Below are 18,812 nucleotides of genomic sequence, written 5' to 3'. Positions count from 1 at the left end.
TTCGCATCCCAGCCTCATACTGCTGGAGTGTTGGCAGTAAACAAGATGATAACCCTGAGACTGCTGGCCTTGGGGTGCGTGCGTGTGTCCGTGCTTCTGTGTGTGTGTGTGTGTGTGTATGTGTGTGTGTAACCTGGCGAGATGATAGACCGTAGTTAGGCAGTCGAGGTCAGGTCAGCAATTACCAGTATATCTTCACACAGGCAACCATCTAAGCAAGCAAGCACGCACACACGCACGCACGCTGACCAACCCTGAGTGTGACCAAATTAATGAGTAGACGCAGACAACTACTACAAGCAAGGCGGCCAGAGGAGAGGAGGGAGTGAGGGGGGGAGGGGGGAGGATAGATGAGAGGAGGAGGAAGAGGAGGAAGATCGAGAGGAATGATTGCGTGGGGTAGAAGAAAGGAAAGACTGAACAAAGGCAAGGAGAGAGAGAGAGAGAGAGAGAGAGAGAGAGAGAGAGAGAGAGAGAGAGAGAGAGAGAGAGAGAGAGAGAGACGGGCCACAGCGATGCCAGTAGCTGTAGAAAGGAGGGAGAGAGGGAGACAACAGCAGTGATCGATCGGCCCAAGGTCAAGGTATCTATTATTGAGGGGCTTATTTGCGATGGACACCTGCATGACCCCCTGACGCCCATCCCTGCCCGCCTACACACACATGACCTTGCCCACCCATATCCGCCGGCACTCACCCCCAGCGCCCCCCTCACAAGCCCCTCCTTCCTTACCCTGTTCATTAGGTTGGTATTGTTAGACACTTCGCTTCTCACATCAGCTATTTCTAAAGGTTAAAGAGAGGGTCAGTCGGGTTCTATTGAGTGTCTCTTCAGGTTCATGGTACAGAAGAAGGGTCAAACTACCACCAGGGTCATACAACTACTCTTGGAAATGCCCACAGCTCCTACGAAAGCATTGTCAAATATGTGTTCCTGGGCGTCGAAATGTCTTAAAATACGACGCTAATTACTCACGCACTGTCCACGCTGCAGCTTATTTCCGCCGATAAAAATAGATGCTAGGCAGTCTATAAACGCCTCCCCACCCCCACCCCCCACCCCCTACGGTATTACCCACTGCCCACCCTCCTCCATGTCCACCCATCTGCTTCCACGTTCCCTTGGCTATTGGTATAATTATCGATCCGGCCCACTGGCCTATATGTTTACCTGCCAACGTGCTAATCTACCTACCCTTCCTTCCTGCTTCTGACCTGTCTGATACTTCCCTGCTGCCCTCTTCCACCCCTCCCCTCCCCACCATTTCTTCCTGCTGCAGTGAAGTGCCCGCCTCCCCCTCCCCCTGCCACACAACTAATCCACCCTGTCTCAACTCTCTCCCATCCAACCCCCCCAGTGCCGTTCGTCTGCTCCGTTGAGAATTAAAAAAAAAAAAATTAAAAAAAAAAAAAAATAAAAAAAAAAGGGATGTGAGACTAAGACAAATACAGATTATGAAATTATTGCTGTGTGTGTGTGTGTGTGTGTGTGTGTGTGTGTGTGTGTGTGAAAGAGAGAGAGAGAGAGAGAGAGAGAGAGAGAGAGAGAGAGAGAGAGAGAGAGAGAGAGAGAGAGAATTTTTTTTTACCTATTTGCAGTGACGCAGGCGGTGCGGCGTAGGAAGAAGATACTTGTTTATTTAGTTAGCTTGCGTCACACGAGAGAGAGAGAGAGAGAGAGAGAGAGAGAGAGAGAGAGAGAGAGAGAGAGAGAGAGAGAGAGAGATAATTTTTTACCTATTTGCAGTCACGCACGCGTTTCGGCGGAGGAAGAAGATACTTGTTTATGTAGTTAGCTTTCGACACACGAGAGAGAGAGAGAGAGAGAGAGAGAGAGAGAGAGAGAGAGAGAGAGAGAGAGAGAGAGAGAGAATCTTGTCGGAAACTGGCACTGCATAATTTCAGAGTATTACAACCCAACAAAACATAACCAAGCACTTTGCACTAAATAAACCCTTTTGAAGACACCGCGATGCTCTACTACGGCAGTGTTTTGAACGTGGGTAAAGACGGAACAGAACAAGGGGACAGGTATGAGACAAGACAGGACAAGGGGACAGGCGTGTGCGCGGAGGAGGGATTCTGAGCCAGGCCACGACCGTCGCCACCATTCCCATAATCATTACCTCCCTGACGCACTGGCGACCGAGGTGAGGCAGGACATGGCAGGCCCGGTTAGTCGATCAGGCCGGGCAAGCAACGAGTTCAAGGGGGAAAGTATTAAAGTTGCTACACCCACGGCGATGGCAAAGGTGGTTAGGGTGGGTGAGCGCAAGAACTACTATACCCACTAACAGGACCACTAGCGCCGCTCTGAAAGCCCCATGTCCCTGTCCTAAATGGTGGGCTGTAGCGATAGGGATGGCGGGCGTTGCGGCACCAAAGCTTCATTGTGTCAAGGTCGCTGCCGCCGCCAACGCCACCACCACCACCAAAGCAGCAGCAGCAGATGAGGCGGCGTGGCTGAGGGGCAACACAACACATGCCAGCACTCCCTCCTGCCACCAGCAATTTATTTTTGGGACACCAGTACATCATACGGAAGAGTGTGTGTGTGTGTGTGTGTGTGTGTGTGTGTGTGTGTGTGTGTGTGTGTGTGTGTGTGTACTAGATATAAATAAAATAAAAATGTATAGGAAAACGACGAATCAAGTTCCGGAAGGCGGGCAAAGAAGGTCGTTCCATGGGTTGGCGTGTGAATGAGAGGATCGGTGGTGCGTGCATGCTTGGAGCCGGGGGGGTGGGGGGGGGGGGCGTAACAGAACGACGAAGATAATGGTGCGGGTGAAGATAATGGTGATGGTGAGCTGAGGTGCATGCTTTTGTGGTACACCGAGACATATATCCCGCCACAGCACCTTATCCTGAGAGAGAGAGAGAGAGAGAGAGAGAGAGAGAGAGAGAGAGAGAGAGAGAGAGAGAGAGAGACGCATAAGCCGTTACGTCCTACACATTTGGACTGCGAACAAGTCTAGTTTCTCCCTTTCTTTATAACACACGGACACGTGCAACAAAAAAGTGTGAGCGCGTGAGGCGCCGCGAATAGGCAGGTGTCCTTGATTGCCGGGGCCCTGCCTGACTAGGGAGGCGCACTGGCACTCCTCCGTCCTCCTCCTCCTCCTGGCCATACTCCACCCCTGGTGTAGAAGGGAATTCACAAACTGGGCACACACACACACACACACACACACAAAGTATATGAAAATCCTCAACACAGACACTTTACTCTTATGTTAATTTTAAGGTTGTATTTTTAGAATGATCTCCCTATATAATTAAGTATATTTTCAGCTCTCGAGCTGACTATGCTTAAATAAACCGTATATTATTATTATTAAAAGATATATCATTGATTCACCTGACATGGTTAATGAAGTCCAAAAAAGAAGTGAAAGAATTAGGTAGTTAACACACACACACACACACACACACACACACACACACGAGCGGCGCGGCAGTACTGGCTGGCAGGCAGGCAGACAGACAGACGACCTTCCTCCCTATCCTACAGAGGCTCCGGTGACGTCTCCTTGGCCTTGAGAACACCCGAAGCTTACCGCTCCCTCCGCTCTCCACCAATCAGGAACTAAAACACGTAAGAGCTGCGTTATGACTGGCGGCGCGGGCACCAGGTGGACAACAACGAGGTGTGGAGGCGGCGGCGCGGGGGCACAGCTACCCCAGAGCCCCCATCCACCCGTCAGCCTGTCGCCGCTACCTGCTACTTCGCCAACGACACTTCCTAGGCGCCACAGTGCCACCAGGTATAAACACACACCAGCGCGCGCGTTTCGTAACTCTGGTTCGACGTCCGGGGAACAAAGCGAGAGATGGAGATCTTTCCCTTAGCAGTGATGGCATACAGTCACCTCAACTTAGAAGTGAATCAAATACACAATAAGTTAGTTGAAGAGCCGATACGGATGCCCGCGTTAAAGCAAGGCCAACACACCAGGAATCGCCGAGTGGCTTCACAGCAGACACCGCTGCGGGCAAACCTGGGATCGAGAAGCCAAGTTATGTAAGATACATCGAAGGCCTCGTCCCCTCCCTTTGCCCTCCCTTTCAAGGTCCCTCCCACACGGCTCGGGCGCGTATCTCAAGGTTGCCGCACCTCCCGCACACCAACTACCCCTGGGAGGCATCAATGACCATACATCCACGCCCCTGGACACGTTCCTAGGGGCCTCGACACAAGGTGTGGGCAGGTCGCCCCGCCGCCAGATATACAGCGACAGACGGGCGTCCCGGGGGTGGCGCCGAAGAGGTGTGCCAGCCCTCTGACGACACCCCATCCCCCTCGCCTAGCACCGATAAAAATCGTGTCCGGCAGCTCGTAACAAACGGGTTGGCACAACAAGCCCGGCCTCCACGGCAGAGGGAACGAAAGGGTGGAGGGACAACCCATCACCTCCACCCTCCCTCCCCAAACCCGTCATCGGCTAATCAACAACATGGCATCATTAAAGACCACAACTGTAGTTGATAACACAACCAGCAGTCGTTCGGCGTAATCTTCAGAGGCGCAATCAGGACAATGGAAATGTTGCGTTGGCCCGCCGCTAATGCTTCACACCCTCGGCCAGGCCTGGGGTAGGGGAGGGCATGTGGCTGCTGCCTTCCCTCGCCTTATAAACAGTCTACACGTGCGGCTCACCTGATGGCTCCACAACAATTTAATTTCATCCCCGTTTTTGTCAGTCGAAAGTCACGAAACACACACACACACACACACACACACACACACACACACACACACACACACACAGTTAATGCAGAAATTTTCAATCAATGCCGGAGTGCAAGTGTGAAGGAGAATGGGGACAGGGGAATCCGCTCTGTAGAGAGCTCCTCTGTGTTTGACGCAAAATGCGGGGGGAGGGCAAGAACTGGCATTTATATAAGTGTGCCAATGGCACTGAACAAGCAAGGATACTAATCCAGAGACAGAACACACACACACACACACACACACACACACACACACACACAACCTAATTTTCAAGTAAGAATCTCGCTAATTAAAATAATATTTGTGTATGTATGGATTGTCTATTCCGGCACATGATGGTATAAAATTTCGAAACCGTAATGAAAGCGAAAAACCGTCGCTTTTCTTCTTTTATGAAGAACTGCCTGCCGCACTGGTACCTTTTGGGGGTACAATAATAATAACAATAATAACAACAACAACAACAACAACAACAACAACAACAACAACAACAATAATAATAATAATAATAATAATAATAATAGTAATAATAATAATAATAATTACTATAAAAAAGTGATGATGCAAATAAAATTGAGGTAAGACCCGCAGCAATATGAATAAGCTGTTTACATTTAGTTTTCAGAAGAAGAAATGCAAGACACTGTTTACAAATCGGGTAGTGGGTGAGTGGAACAAACTTAGCACCCACGTGGTGGATGAAGGTTGGTAAATATCTGATTTTATGGCCGACTGGTCTCGTTTAGTCATTAAACTCTTTTGTATAAAGGGGAGGAGGAGGAGATACTGATGATGGTGTTGGTGGAGCACACACACACACACACACACAAACACACACATGCGATGCACGCGCGGGTGGGCGAATCCCCCTTTGCACTGCAGGTGTCACAACAAACCTTTCCTACTTTTAAATATTCCTGTACTCATTTCTCACTGACTTTCTCATGTGAGATATGGTAAGACTTATGCTATGGTAGTAACGCTTGGTCTGGCTCACCCTAACCTTACTTCGCCACCCTTACCTCGCGCCGCCGCCGATGCATTACATGACGGGTAATATGCACCCGTGCCTGCCACAACCACTACCACCACCACCATCATCATTATTGTTGACGCTGTTGTTGTTCTTGGTGGTGGTGGTGATGGTAGTGGCGGCTCTTCTCCAACAGTATCACAGCCACCAAATTTAAACTCCCCCTCCCCCAGGGGTCTTGCCAAATACCCACGTCACAGCATAGTCGATTAAGCGTAAATATACCGATAAGGCCAGAGTGGTGGCGAGTTGTGCGGTGGACGTTGATATTTTTTTCTGAATATGTTCTTGATGATATTCATTACGTGTAGTAAACATTAACTTTTTTTTAAATCGATGCTAATTAATCATCCGTATTTTTTCTTTGTTTATGGTCAATAAACTTTTATTTATGTGTGTGTGTGTGTGTGTGTGTGCTCAAATTTGCTCACGTATACCATAGCATGCATGGGCAAGTAGGAGCGTGGGACACTTGCGGTGAAAAAAAAAAAAAAAAAGCGTGAGGGGCAGGGCCGGGGTGTAACATTGTGATCCCAAATATCTTCCCAGGCATGGTGACGTCACGCACAGTTGGGAGAATTACTTGGGCGTGCTGCATCATACATAACGCTGCGAGTCACTTCCAAGCAACTTTCAAGTAAGACTGGGAGCGGCCTTGCGAGAAAACACCGTTGCCAATCTTCCGCGTCGCTTGGACGTCCAATATCTCTTCAATTAACCTAAATTACACTTTTTATGCATAATTATGGAAGTATAAATATAAACAATTCAAATTTAATGAATGTACTTTGTTGATATCTTTTTTAAATGGAATATGTGCATGTATTTTATCCCTTGGTTTTGGTCTTGGTCTTGCTTCGGGAGGTAGTGTAAACAAGAGCCACCCAAAACACAAGAAGAACACCTCACGCTGACACCTCACCTTACGGGGGGAACCCTAGACTGTCACAGCCCTTCAACACCCACCACCTCACACTGACGGCTTTACTAAGGCGAGTGGGAACAACCTGGACAGGCACAGCCCTTCAACACCCACCATCACAACCATCCCATCATTAGTCTGAGGCATAGCAGTCAACCACCTCACAGGACACTGCCAGCATCACCACTAACTGACCATGATCAAATATCAAAGGGGTCTAGGATGCTGATGCCAAATTCAAAACCCTTTTTACCTCTAAGGTTCAATCAAATATGCTCACGTATACCATGGCATGCACGGGCAAGAAGGACCGTGGGACACTTGCGGTGAAGCAAGAAAAATATATAAATAAATAAAAAATAAGCGTGAGGGGCAGGCGTCCTCCCTTCTTCCCGTCAGAGGACGTCCCCTCTTCAACTGTCACCAGGTTCTATTATTAGCTTCCCTCCGGACCCTCCCTCCCTTCTCACGCAAAAGCTGATCACACTTAATACGCTGCTGGTCAGCCTTCCTCCCCCCTATCTCTTGCACTGCCCCTCCCTCCACCCGCCCCCGGGTGAGTGTTCTCAACGCTGGGCCGAGCGGTGTGTAGGCCTTGTGGGCACGATGGCAAGTGTCCGGAACAACGCGGAGTCGGGGCGGCGGGGGAGTATCGATCGCACTGCTACTCGCTCAGAAATTGAAGATTCCCAACTTTGTCTGCCTCGAAGTATTTTGCTCACTCATCACCCCCTCACGAGAGGCTCCATACACCACAGTGCCTGCATGCTGCATACGCTAACCCTTTTCATGCTGGAGATAGTACAGATTATTTGTTCCACAAGCTTGAGGCTTATAAAATCAAATTAAAATTATTTCTACGGCAGAGGAGGCAGCCCCCCCCCCCCCAAAAAAAAAAAAAAGTCCGTGGAAGTACTTCAAAAAAGTTATTGAAAAAGTTGCAACATTGCGGCGGCATTCAAAAGCTAGAAGGAGTCGGTAAGAGGAGGGGCCCCACACCTGCTGAACACCAATCTGACTTGGCGTGCTGGCGTCATTCACGCCGGCCCTCCCCCTCCCCACCCCTCGCCCCACTCAGGCTAGTGTCAGACCCACACGCGCCACAGGGCAGGTGAAGCACACAAAAATAAGTCAGCTTTCCAACTACACGCTGCTGGGTACTGCAGGCACATGAGACATCGACGTCACTGTCAGCGGGGCCAAATGCGTTTCCCGGCCAATTGTTCCTCGCACTTGAACACACCAAATCGCAGTCTCACCTGGCTGACTAGGCGACACGGGAAGCAGAGAGACCCTAGCACCCTCGGCTGTGTTATGACCCAACCAACAAACAAATTGTGTGGTCTTGGTCTTGGAAGTCATACCAGTGGTCGGCCGATACAGCCCCCTTGTGCCTAACATACTGGATGCCTTGCTCGACCGATGGGAAAGTATTCACGATAAACCACGGACCGTTATGCTTGATTAAAGACGTGTGCCCTTACGAAGGAAATAACCGTGTCACTGTAATAACCTGTGAGCATTTAAATTCCAAAGACTCCACATCTCCAATTCCCAGGGCGACTCATTATCTGGGCTTTGAATGGTTCCCTCCCCCACCCGGCCTCTCCAGACTATCTCCAGTGACGTCACAACCATGGCTATTTAGCATCCTGTTGCGTCACGTGCCCAGCAGCAATCTAATCCCAGTTTCTTGCTCCTATCAGGAAATGGTAGGCCTGGGTAGGTCACGGCCCAGATGCGACACCAGGTGACGATGAGAGAGAGAGAGAGAGAGAAAACTTATACTGTAAACAGATATAAGAACATACAACAAAAGGTCAAAAAGATAAATTCAGGTTCTGGTAGGAAAAAGGAGAGAACTGGCTCATGAACATGGTGGACACAGTGTATCTTTATAACGAATACTATACATATACCTTTGGTGTCAAAAATACCGACCCTATCACCACCTACCTGTAAAGGGAACGCGGCCTCGTTTGCTGTGTCTATGGATAAGGCAAGGGAATGTGACCTTCTAACTTTATTATTCGATAATCAATATATTAAAATTGGATTCTGCGCTAGTCCAGTCCAGTGCGTCTAAACATGGTCACGTTCGCCGAGCGGATACGAAAAGTGTGAATTGGTGTTGCACACGCGCATTTTATTTATTTTTGTATGTATTTCAGATAATAATAAAAATAATAATAATAATTATACATGGTTTCTTAACTCCTTGGCGACACATTGGTTGAAAATTTACAATCTACAAAAATGAAGGAATACAATACAATGAGTTGCGATGCGGTGTGAAGAGGGTGGGGGTGGAGTGTAGGGTGTCAAATCAGCTGACAGGTGGGCCGAGATCACTAAGGGTAAGATACGGTAGATCCGTGTGCCTCAGGTCACATAATAACTATACTTGCGTCATTATTGAAGGGAAAATGCAATGAATCCACTGCTTCTGGCATCCACTGCCGACAGTGAATACGCATATTGGGATGCTATTTTACTTCGCAAATGTTATTAACGTGTCCGCTCTAGCCTATTCTCTTTCAAGTGATGCAAATAAAAATCAAGATGACAATGAGTTTGGGAATCCTGGCGGTATCATAAAGGCAATGGCAAACGCTACGGCCTCATATGGGCAAGGTGTAGCTTTCATTTAACCCCCACGCAGCGATTTCTCTCAACTGAGAAAGCTACAGGGAAAAAAAATCCAAGAAAGTGGAAGCCTACCCTGCATTATTCTCTTCTGGAACAAGCGTCTTGGCAGGAGCCCCGGTGACACGCCCACCTCCTGGGAGCTGAGCCACGCTCTCATGTCCACCCACCCAACGACCAGCCCGTCAGATCCACTCCCTGCACACACACAACCGCACTTGCCATATGCTGCACGGAGGTTTTCCCACGGTGTCAAGCAACAACTTTCCCTACCACGTCAGGTCTCTACAGAGTTCATTTGCCAACACTAGACTGTTCCATTGATAGGTAGCAGACCGCAGATCCAAAATACCATAAGACCAGCGGCCGGGAATCACCACCCCTACGACCTCGCTACATAAAGGCGGTGACTGAGTGGCCTAAGCAGGAGCTGTATTGATTTGAGGTGGAGAGGCGGCGGGCCGAGTGCACGTGTACTGAATGCCTGTTCATATCCGCCTGCCCGTCAGCACTACCTCTTTAACGCAACTCCCATAGACACACGCACACGACACAAACATAAACACAACTAAATAAAGACGTGCACCACAGCTGTATCAACACCAACCAACTGAAGACGATACACGCGAACACAGACATTGGGTGATGAGCAAGCCGAGGGAGGAGGGAGGGGTGTGAAAGAGGGAGTCAGGCATAGGACAAAATCATTATGGCCCCACCATGTCTGTGTATTCATTTAGAATCCGCTCAAGTATATATGACCTGCACATATTCACTTTAATATATATATATATATATATATATATATATATATATATATATATATATATATATATATATATATATATATATATATATATATATATATGCGTAACACGAAGTTCCCACATTCCTACTCGGCTTAGAACTCCAACAAGTTTACTGTGATAAGAGCAGCACACATGGAGGGGGTGGCAGGGGACACGCCATAGACATGCACTACCCTGCACTGAACTACACCTCACACAAACTAATCTCCCTTAGTGTCTGCTAATGCAAAGGAAATCAACTCAGCACTTTCTCTTGTTGATGCCTAATGCATTTTCCCTTTTCCCTTCCTTGTCTGCCTCGGGCGGCTGTGACTCTCAGGCACTCTGCGCGGCGCCCGGAGCTCCAGGGCAGCACGCGGCAGGTGTGACGTAATCGAAGACAAACGTTGCGCTGGTGGCCTCTCGCCCCACACTACCCCTACCTGAATCGGCTGCTGGGGTCACGTTTCTCCCTACGATCAGCCTCCTACTGCCGCCGCCGCGTTCCCAATAACCCCTCGATAAGACGAAAGAACGTGCTCTTTATATAGTTTTGAAATAAAAAGAGTAAAATCTGCATGAAGTGTCAGCGCGTCTGGCGTCTTCTGTTGCCAGATGAGTGACCAACTTTACAAATTATTTTCAGACCCTGTCAGACAATCCATCGAGTCTAAATAATATATCAAGTTTTTACTTACTGAATTATTTCCAAAGTCTTGCTCCTGTTTCTTCATTGTTAAGCTTCATTTTGATTGATCAAGTTTTTTTTTTTTTCGTCATCCGAAATGGCACATGATATTTACAAGAGAAATGAATATGGCCACGTAATGTTCTTAAACAATTCATCATTTTTAAAATCTGCCACATACACCGTGATGGAAGTGGATGTTTAGGGAAAAAAAAAAAAAAAAAAAAAAAAAAACCCGGCAAAATCCAACAAAAAGTGGCTGATAATGACATTAATATTCTGAAAAATAAGCAGATACCCCTGAAGCTACGGTATACCATTACATCATCTTGAACAGCTGATCACTGGTGTTGTGTGTCGAAGGATGAAGTTAATGCAAGACGAAGCATTCATATAGAACTACACAGATGGATACGGTACTTTCAAACTTTCAAATGACAAGGGTGCGTTTGTAAGACTGCTCAACAACTACACTTTTATATGAGTACAAAAAACAATCAATATCCCAGGTATGTAGGTATATGATAAAAATATATCAAAGTGTTTATCAAATTGAACAACAATCCATTAAGATATATTTGCTTGTTTGACAACTGAGTAAAGGTTTAATAATAGCAATTTTTTCTGATCATAGAAAATAAAATTACATCTACCCAACGCATCTTTTCTCTTTTGTCCGCAATGAGTCGCAGGAAGATACAGTACGTAAGGGACGGATTTTCGTTGATTTTCTTTTTCTAACGTATCTGAAAGACCATGCGCCTTTAGATTCTGTTACGGCTAATGGTGGTGGATGCGAGCTATCTATTGGCGAAGGTGGATTTTTTTTTTTCTTTTTTAATCCTTGGCCCATGCATGCTGCAGTGCTTCATTTAATATAGTTGTCATAGAGAGGATACAAACTTAAACTCGTGGGATTCCATCTGTTTCAATGGGTCACCCTTTGCTTTTAAACTTTTTTTTTTTTTTAACTGGACAGTCTTTGCCTAGTCTGTTCTGAGGTTCAATATATCTATGTGGGACCTTTTTTTCATATCTTTCCAGTATCTTCAAGTATCTGTCTGTCCTCTTGTTGCTTCCCCATCTCATGCAAACAGATCATCTCTATCAATACTGTCCACTCCATCACTGACTGCAATCATGTCATCATTCTTCTTTCTGGATTTTGTATACCTAATAAATCTGTCAGACTGGGGATCATCTTGTTATTGTTTTAGTGGTCTTGTTCTTCAGTCTTCATATTGAGACGTTTGGTTTATCCTGCTTGTGTGGTTATAAAAAAAAGTAGCAGTAAAACAGAGAATACATACAGTATCTTCCAATGATAGTATGAGGTTCAACCACACACTCCCTCTACCAAGTCTTGGTCTAGCTCAGCGGCTAGGTGCTGATAGTCAAAGGAAGATTCACCAGTGGTAAACAAACAACCATGTTACCTTTCACATGGTGCTGTTGTTACAGTACAGTAAATATGTGCATCGCGTAGGGAAGGGGCTGGTCTGTCTGGATGAGAAGTGCAGCATCCTCAACCTCCACAAGGTATTCTCTTTTCTTTTCTTTCTTTTTTTCTTCCTGTTCATGCTTCCTTCTTTGGGTAATTGAGGGAGTTATCCTCTCAGTGGTGCTGCATCTCTGCCCTACAGTCAGCAGTCAGAACAGCCCCCTGTTTTAGGTTGCTTTGGGGGTAGGGATTGCACCTCTTCCTCCACAAAAAAAACACCTCGCCAAAAATAGAACAAGAAACAGAGGTTGGGGTCGCTGTGTAAGCCTCGACCCCTATCCGGTTTTGCTGGGGGGCCCAACCGAATGGCAGGCTTCCTCAGTGCATCCGTACCAGGTGAGCGTACAGTCAGTGATGGGTGCAGGGTAAAGCCTAGAGGACACCTGCATCTCAAAGGAGGAAGGACCCCCTTGCCCCTATTTATATTGTGGGGGTGGCTGGGGAGGTGCAGAAACAGTGCTCATCCAAAGAATCAGGCCCCGGATTAACCTGCAGATGGCTCTGTGCGTGGGCTCCTGGAATGTCCCAAGCCTCTCGGAGGATCACCGACTACCCTACCTATCAAATGAGCTCAGAAGGCTGAGGATATTATACATTATGGGACTCTCTGAAACAAGGAGGCCTGGCAGTGGCGAGATCAGTAGTCGGGGGTACATCATGATCTGCAGGTTGCATGTGGTCTTGACAGCTGTATTACAATCTGGCACCATTCTTCCTAAATGAAAGACAGGGCTGGTCATCCCCATCAAGAAAGGAAAGGGGATTGACAGAACTGCAACAACCGTAGAATTACACTGCTCAATGTGCAAGACAGGGTGCTTGCCTATCTATTGTTGATGTGGATTTGCAGCCAACAGCTGAAGTTGCAGAGACCTGAGCAGTTTGGGTTCATGCCTGATAAGTCAACAACTGATCATATCCAAGAACTTTGCATACTGGTAGAAAGCCAACATGAGTTTCAACTGAGGATGCTTGCAGCCTATGTCAGTCTCAAGAGGGCATTTGATTCAGTGCATTGAGAGACACTTTGGGATCTCCTGCAACTCTATAGGATTGCTATAAGGACCACTTGTCTATTGATTGGCCTACACTCTGGGACTGAAAGTGCTGTGAAGTATCCAGTTTCTTTCCCGTGAATGCAGGAGTGAGGCAGGGCTGTGTTCTTGCCCCGTCGCTTTTCAACATTTGTATGGACTTGAACTAGGCAGAGTTGAGGATCAGAGTCGTTGTGAAGCATCCGTTGGCTATACCAAGGTCACTGATCTTGTTTTTGCTGATGATGCAGTAATCCTTGCAGAGTTGCTGGATATTCTGCTGAGGGCTCTTGAGGCACTGAATGAGGAGGGGAAGCTCTTGGGACTCCAGGACTCCTGGGCCAAGACCAAGTGTTGGGAGGCTTGCTAGGAAAAACAGTACAGTCTGTTCATGTGTGGTGAAGCCACTGATATCTCAGAAAATTTCACATACCTTGGTAACAGTTCAGAGAAACGGTGGGCCTTGTGTCAGGAAGTTTTACGGCGGATTGGCTTGGCCCATGGCGTTTTGGGCTTGCTCAGCATGAGTACATTGTATATGGCATTGTCGAGTTTTGTGCAGACTGACAAAGATCCGAATCTCTAAGCCACTTGTGTTCCCTCTCTTACTCTATGGCTGTGAGACATGGACACTAAATAGTGACTTGGAAAGGAGGATTATGGGGAGAGTTTGCTGTCAAATATATATATATATATATATATATATATATATATATATATATATATATATATATATATATATATATATATATATATATATATATATATATACATATATATATAATGACAATAATAAAAAATATATAAAATTGTGTTACAAGTTGTCCCAACTTCTACTGGCTTAGAGGCATCAAGTGGTGTATTTTTTGTCTATCGTAAATTTAAATGCCCCAAGCAAGGAGATTTAAATGCCCAGCGTGTGGGCATGGCATGCTGGGAGTCGTTACTATGCATTTTCTTAACTTTTTTTAAATGAATAATGTATAATAATCAAATACACCTTATGGTGTTCTATCACCTTATAGTATTAATAAAAAAGACTGACCTCACTTGTTGTATAGAAAGTAAGGAAGCATATATGAATTTTCTGAGTCAAGACCTATAGTAACTGTTTGGGGGTTTTGTTAGGTTGGGTAAAGTTTAGGGTATCTTGAAACACATGATTGCCAGCACCTGATGATATAAATCATCAAAAAATGACCTCTCTCTGTTGTTTAGAAAGTCTCATTAGTAAGGAGGCATATATGATTTTTCTGAGTCAAATCCTATAGTAATGTTTGGGGTTTTGTTAGGTTAGGTTAAGTTTAGGGTAGGTAACTCTCGATTTACGCGAGTACTGTGTCCTTGAAGAGGTCGGGTAAATCAAAAACAATGTAAATCAAACAAGAGGTAGGTTTTTATCGAAAAATAAATATTCACTTCATTCAGTGGAGCAAGAGAGAGAGAGAGAGAGAGAGAGAGAGAGAGAGAATATCCATATCACCGAGATATCCACTCAGGCACTCAGCCTCACTCGTGTGAGGAAGAAATGAGGGACACCATGAGCGACTGGCTAGTATTGGTACCGGTACCGAGCAGTTTGATACCGGTACCGAGCCGTCTGTTACCGGTACCGTACCATATAGCTGGTACCGTTAGTATCGGTACTGGTACCGTGTGAGTCCAGTTGCGTGAGACATTTGGTGGCCACTCCATAAAATATCGCGTATAAGTGGGGAAAAAAAAAAAAAAAAAAAAAAAAAAAAAAAGGATTTTGGACCCCGCGTTATTTTAAAAAAGCGTAAACCAAACTCGTGTAAATCAAGAGTTACCTGTATCTTCAAACACATGATTTCCATAACCTTAAGATATAATTCAACAAAGAATGATCTCACTTTGTTGTATAGAAAGCCTCATTAGTAAGGAAGCATATGTGAATTTTCTGAGTCAAGACCTATGGTAACTATTTGGGGTTTTGTTAGGTTGGGTTAGGTTAAGTTTAGGGTACCTTCAAACACATGATTGTAAGCACCTCATGGTATACATCAAGAAAGAATGACCTCGCTTTGCTGTATAGAAAGTCTCATTAGTAAGGAAGCATGTATGAATTTTCTGAGTCAAGAACTACTGTATAATAACAGTTTGGAGTTTTGTTAGGTTAGGTTAAGTTTAGGGTATTTTCAAGCACATGATTGCAAGCACCTCATGGTATAAATCAACAAAGAATGACCTCACTTTGCTGTATAGAAAGTCTCATTAGTAAGGAAGCATGTATGAATTTTCTGAGTCAAGACCTATAGTAACAGTTTGGAGTTTTGTTAGGTTAGGTTAAGTTTAGGGTATCTTCAAACACATGATTTCCATAACCTTAAGATATAAATCAACAAAGAATGACCTCACTTTGTTGTAAAGAAAGTCTCATTAGTAAGGAAGCATATATGAATTTTCTGAGTCAAGACGTAGTAGGTAATTGTTTTAAGTTTGTTATGTTAGGTTAGGTTAAGTTTAGGGTATCTTCAAACACATGATAGCCAGCATCTTATGGTATAAACCAACATTAGTAAGGAAGCATATGTGAATTTTCTGAGTCAAGACCTGTGGTACCGTAACCGTTTGGGGTTTTGTTAGGTTGGGTTAGGTTAAGTTTAGGGTATCTTCAAACACATGATTGAAAGCACCTCATGGTATAATCAACAAAGAATGACCTCACTTTGCCGTATAGAAAGTCTTATTAGTAAGAAAGCATATATGAATTTTCTGAGTCAAGACCTATAGCGACTGTTTGGGGTTTTGTTAGGTTAACCAGAACACGTCACAATCCTCAATAGGTGTCACTCAAACAATCCTGCCCCTTAAAACTGAAGTCTAAAGAGGCAACAATAACCTCAGTCTAAAAAAAGCCCAAAGATGCCACAGGCAAACGTGTATATTTTTCTCAATTTTCATAGTTCCCAAAAATTACCGAAAGTTTGACTGAGCTAAGTGTGCCCCGAAGGATTTCCTCTACCACCAGACATAGGGGCCTAGTGTTCTGTGGATATTTCTTACCAGTCAACATTTTAGCAAAACTGCCAAAAGCTGCCTTCATGATATCCTCCAATCCACTGTTACTCATGAGAAAACCAACAGCCCCAACAAAACTCATGAGTAAGTGCATGCCGCTAAGCCTGTTGATGAAATCATCACTAAAAAGCGTGGGATAAACCCACTGAACATTCAGTGCAATGCGATACAGTTGGAGATCTGTGGTAAACAGCATTGTTGTTTGTCCTGTCAATGTGGTAAGCCTTTTTGCTTTTTCCATGGCTGTTTTGATCGTAGTTGGGTCTGAGAGTTTAGCATCAATCAGTGGCCGGTACATGGTAAAGCGTTACCTCGTCGCATTACGTTTTCCTGAAAATTTTTTAGACCGTTTGATGTTTAACCCTTTCACACGCCACGATGCGATTCACATCCAAACGGAATCATCTACACCAGTTTTTTACTCGAATCGCGTCAAAAACTTTAAAAATTCACCAAAAAAAGTATCTTTCAGAATCACGTCAATTTATCTTTTTTTTTTTGCGTCAAAGATCCAAGCTCAACCTATAAAATAAACTAATTGTCAACTCTCTTGTGCCGTTGGATTTGAAGTGATAATTGCCCGTGGTTTAGTTGCCACTCAGCAGGCAGCCAGTGAGCGTGACTGTCGTCCCTTTAAATTGTTTTTTTTCAGAGTCGGTAAACTTCGCTATTTATTTACATCTCTTGATAATTTTTTTCTTCCATAAGGCAGAATAATCTCTTCTAAAACCAACGATACATAATAATGCCATGATAAAAATTTTCGCTGCACGGTCAGGCCATTCTGCGAGGCCCCCTAAGGAGCCCCAGGCGGATGTCGCAGTGGAAAAAAAAACTTATTAAACTTTTGGTGTGTGAAAGGGTTAATGACCTTACAGTTGACCAAATTAAAATGCCTTTGATTTGAGGAGATAGAGCTAATCAATACAATTATTTTAGTAGTTACAATATTTAAATAAGTTTATCATTATGTGATCTACGGTCATTTAGATTTGCTGTACCGCAGATTTTCACTGTCCCAAAAAGGTGTCCTAGTCCGATCTTCAGTCATCATTTTTGCAAAGTGCTCAAGGATGCAGAAGTTGCACCTGACAGATTCTAAAAGTAGAGGTTCTAGGCTATCAAAATCCACAAAGAACAATTATGCACCAAAAATGGTGTTTGGCCACCGGACTATTACTATCGAACCACAACACGCTCCTGGGATGACACAATCTTCGCGGCTTCCCTCCCCAGCGTGAAGGTGCTTTCATCACTGAACAGAACGTTCTTCCACTGCTCAGATGTCCGTTGCTGTTTTTTTCTGGTAGAAATTAATCGTTTTCTCTTTTATAGCTTCAGAGTAGATGTATTATGGCTTTGCTTGCCATGGTTTATTTTGGTCTAGGTGCCTATTCTTCAGTGCAGCAGCTGTTACAAATGAATCTTATATCAATTCACAGTTGAGAAGCTTGTATGTCCTTGGTAAAGTCCTCTGTGATCAATTGGAGCCCACTCTCCTCTCCAGTGTGATGCCTGGAGACAATGAGGCGGCAATGTGCTCAAAATCGTTTATGGCTACCCTTAAAACATTCAGATCTGAGCCTTCACGTATCACAGATTCTTTTTCTAATAGGGTTAAGGCACAGGACTTTTCCAGCACTGACAGCTTCTTGCGACTCATTTTGTGCAGTCTGACTGGGCTTTCAAAATGGGTACATGTGGAAAATTCATTCAGCAGTGATGGGTAAAATGGATCCTCTCTCTATGCAAGCTAAAGTCCACTTAAGCACAGAAAAATATATAAATTCAATATAAATCTAATCTTCATTTCTTTTAGGCAAATGCTGAATAAGTCTGAAAAATTCCTCTAAAGTGAGCAATGTGAATCTATTAAGAGATCCAAACTCAGGATGGCAGCACACCATTGTGACACAAGGAGTCAGAGAAAGTTGTCTTTATTTGGCAATAAACCATCTATTAAGTGGCACAAAGGTCCCTTTAATATTCTGTATATTCACCAATTTTTTGCAATCCATAGTGTAAGTTATAGTGTCATGCACTGGAGGGAGAGCTTTGCTGTGCACACACCTTTTGCCGCGAATGAAAAGACATGACCTGAACCTGTCTCCCTGTCTTCAGTTGACTCTAGGAGTCTAGGTGATGGATATAAAGTCAGGTGTCCCTTAATTTCCATGTTCTGGGAAATAATATGGTGTGACCTGGACGCTACATCCTGCGGTGAAATGATCCCTTAGGGGTGATGAAGAATGCTATGGAGTGAAAAAGAAAAATGGTGGACGCTGTGTCACCACCACTCACAGCGTTTATCCTTTTTTTTATGTAGTACTACTACGGTAGCTGACCAAATACTTTCAGTTACATTGCAGTTACCATTGAGGGGGTTGGGGTGGTGGCTTACCCGTGTGTCCAAATGGTCGGAAACTA

At 45.0% G+C, this 18,812-nt stretch overlaps 1 protein-coding gene across 1 annotated transcript in view; it reads right to left on the bottom strand.

Moving 5' to 3' along the window:
• LOC127001593 (nuclear receptor-binding protein homolog) overlaps positions 1 to 18,812 on the bottom strand; it is a 56,227-nt gene that overhangs the window by 32,251 nt on the left and 5,164 nt on the right. The window lies entirely within an intron of this gene.

Source organism: Eriocheir sinensis, chromosome 21, assembly GCF_024679095.1.
Source record: "Eriocheir sinensis breed Jianghai 21 chromosome 21, ASM2467909v1, whole genome shotgun sequence".
NCBI classification, from domain to species: domain Eukaryota; kingdom Metazoa; phylum Arthropoda; class Malacostraca; order Decapoda; family Varunidae; genus Eriocheir; species Eriocheir sinensis.
Note: the sequence above shows the minus strand (reverse complement) of the source record. Positions and strands in the feature narration are given on the sequence as shown.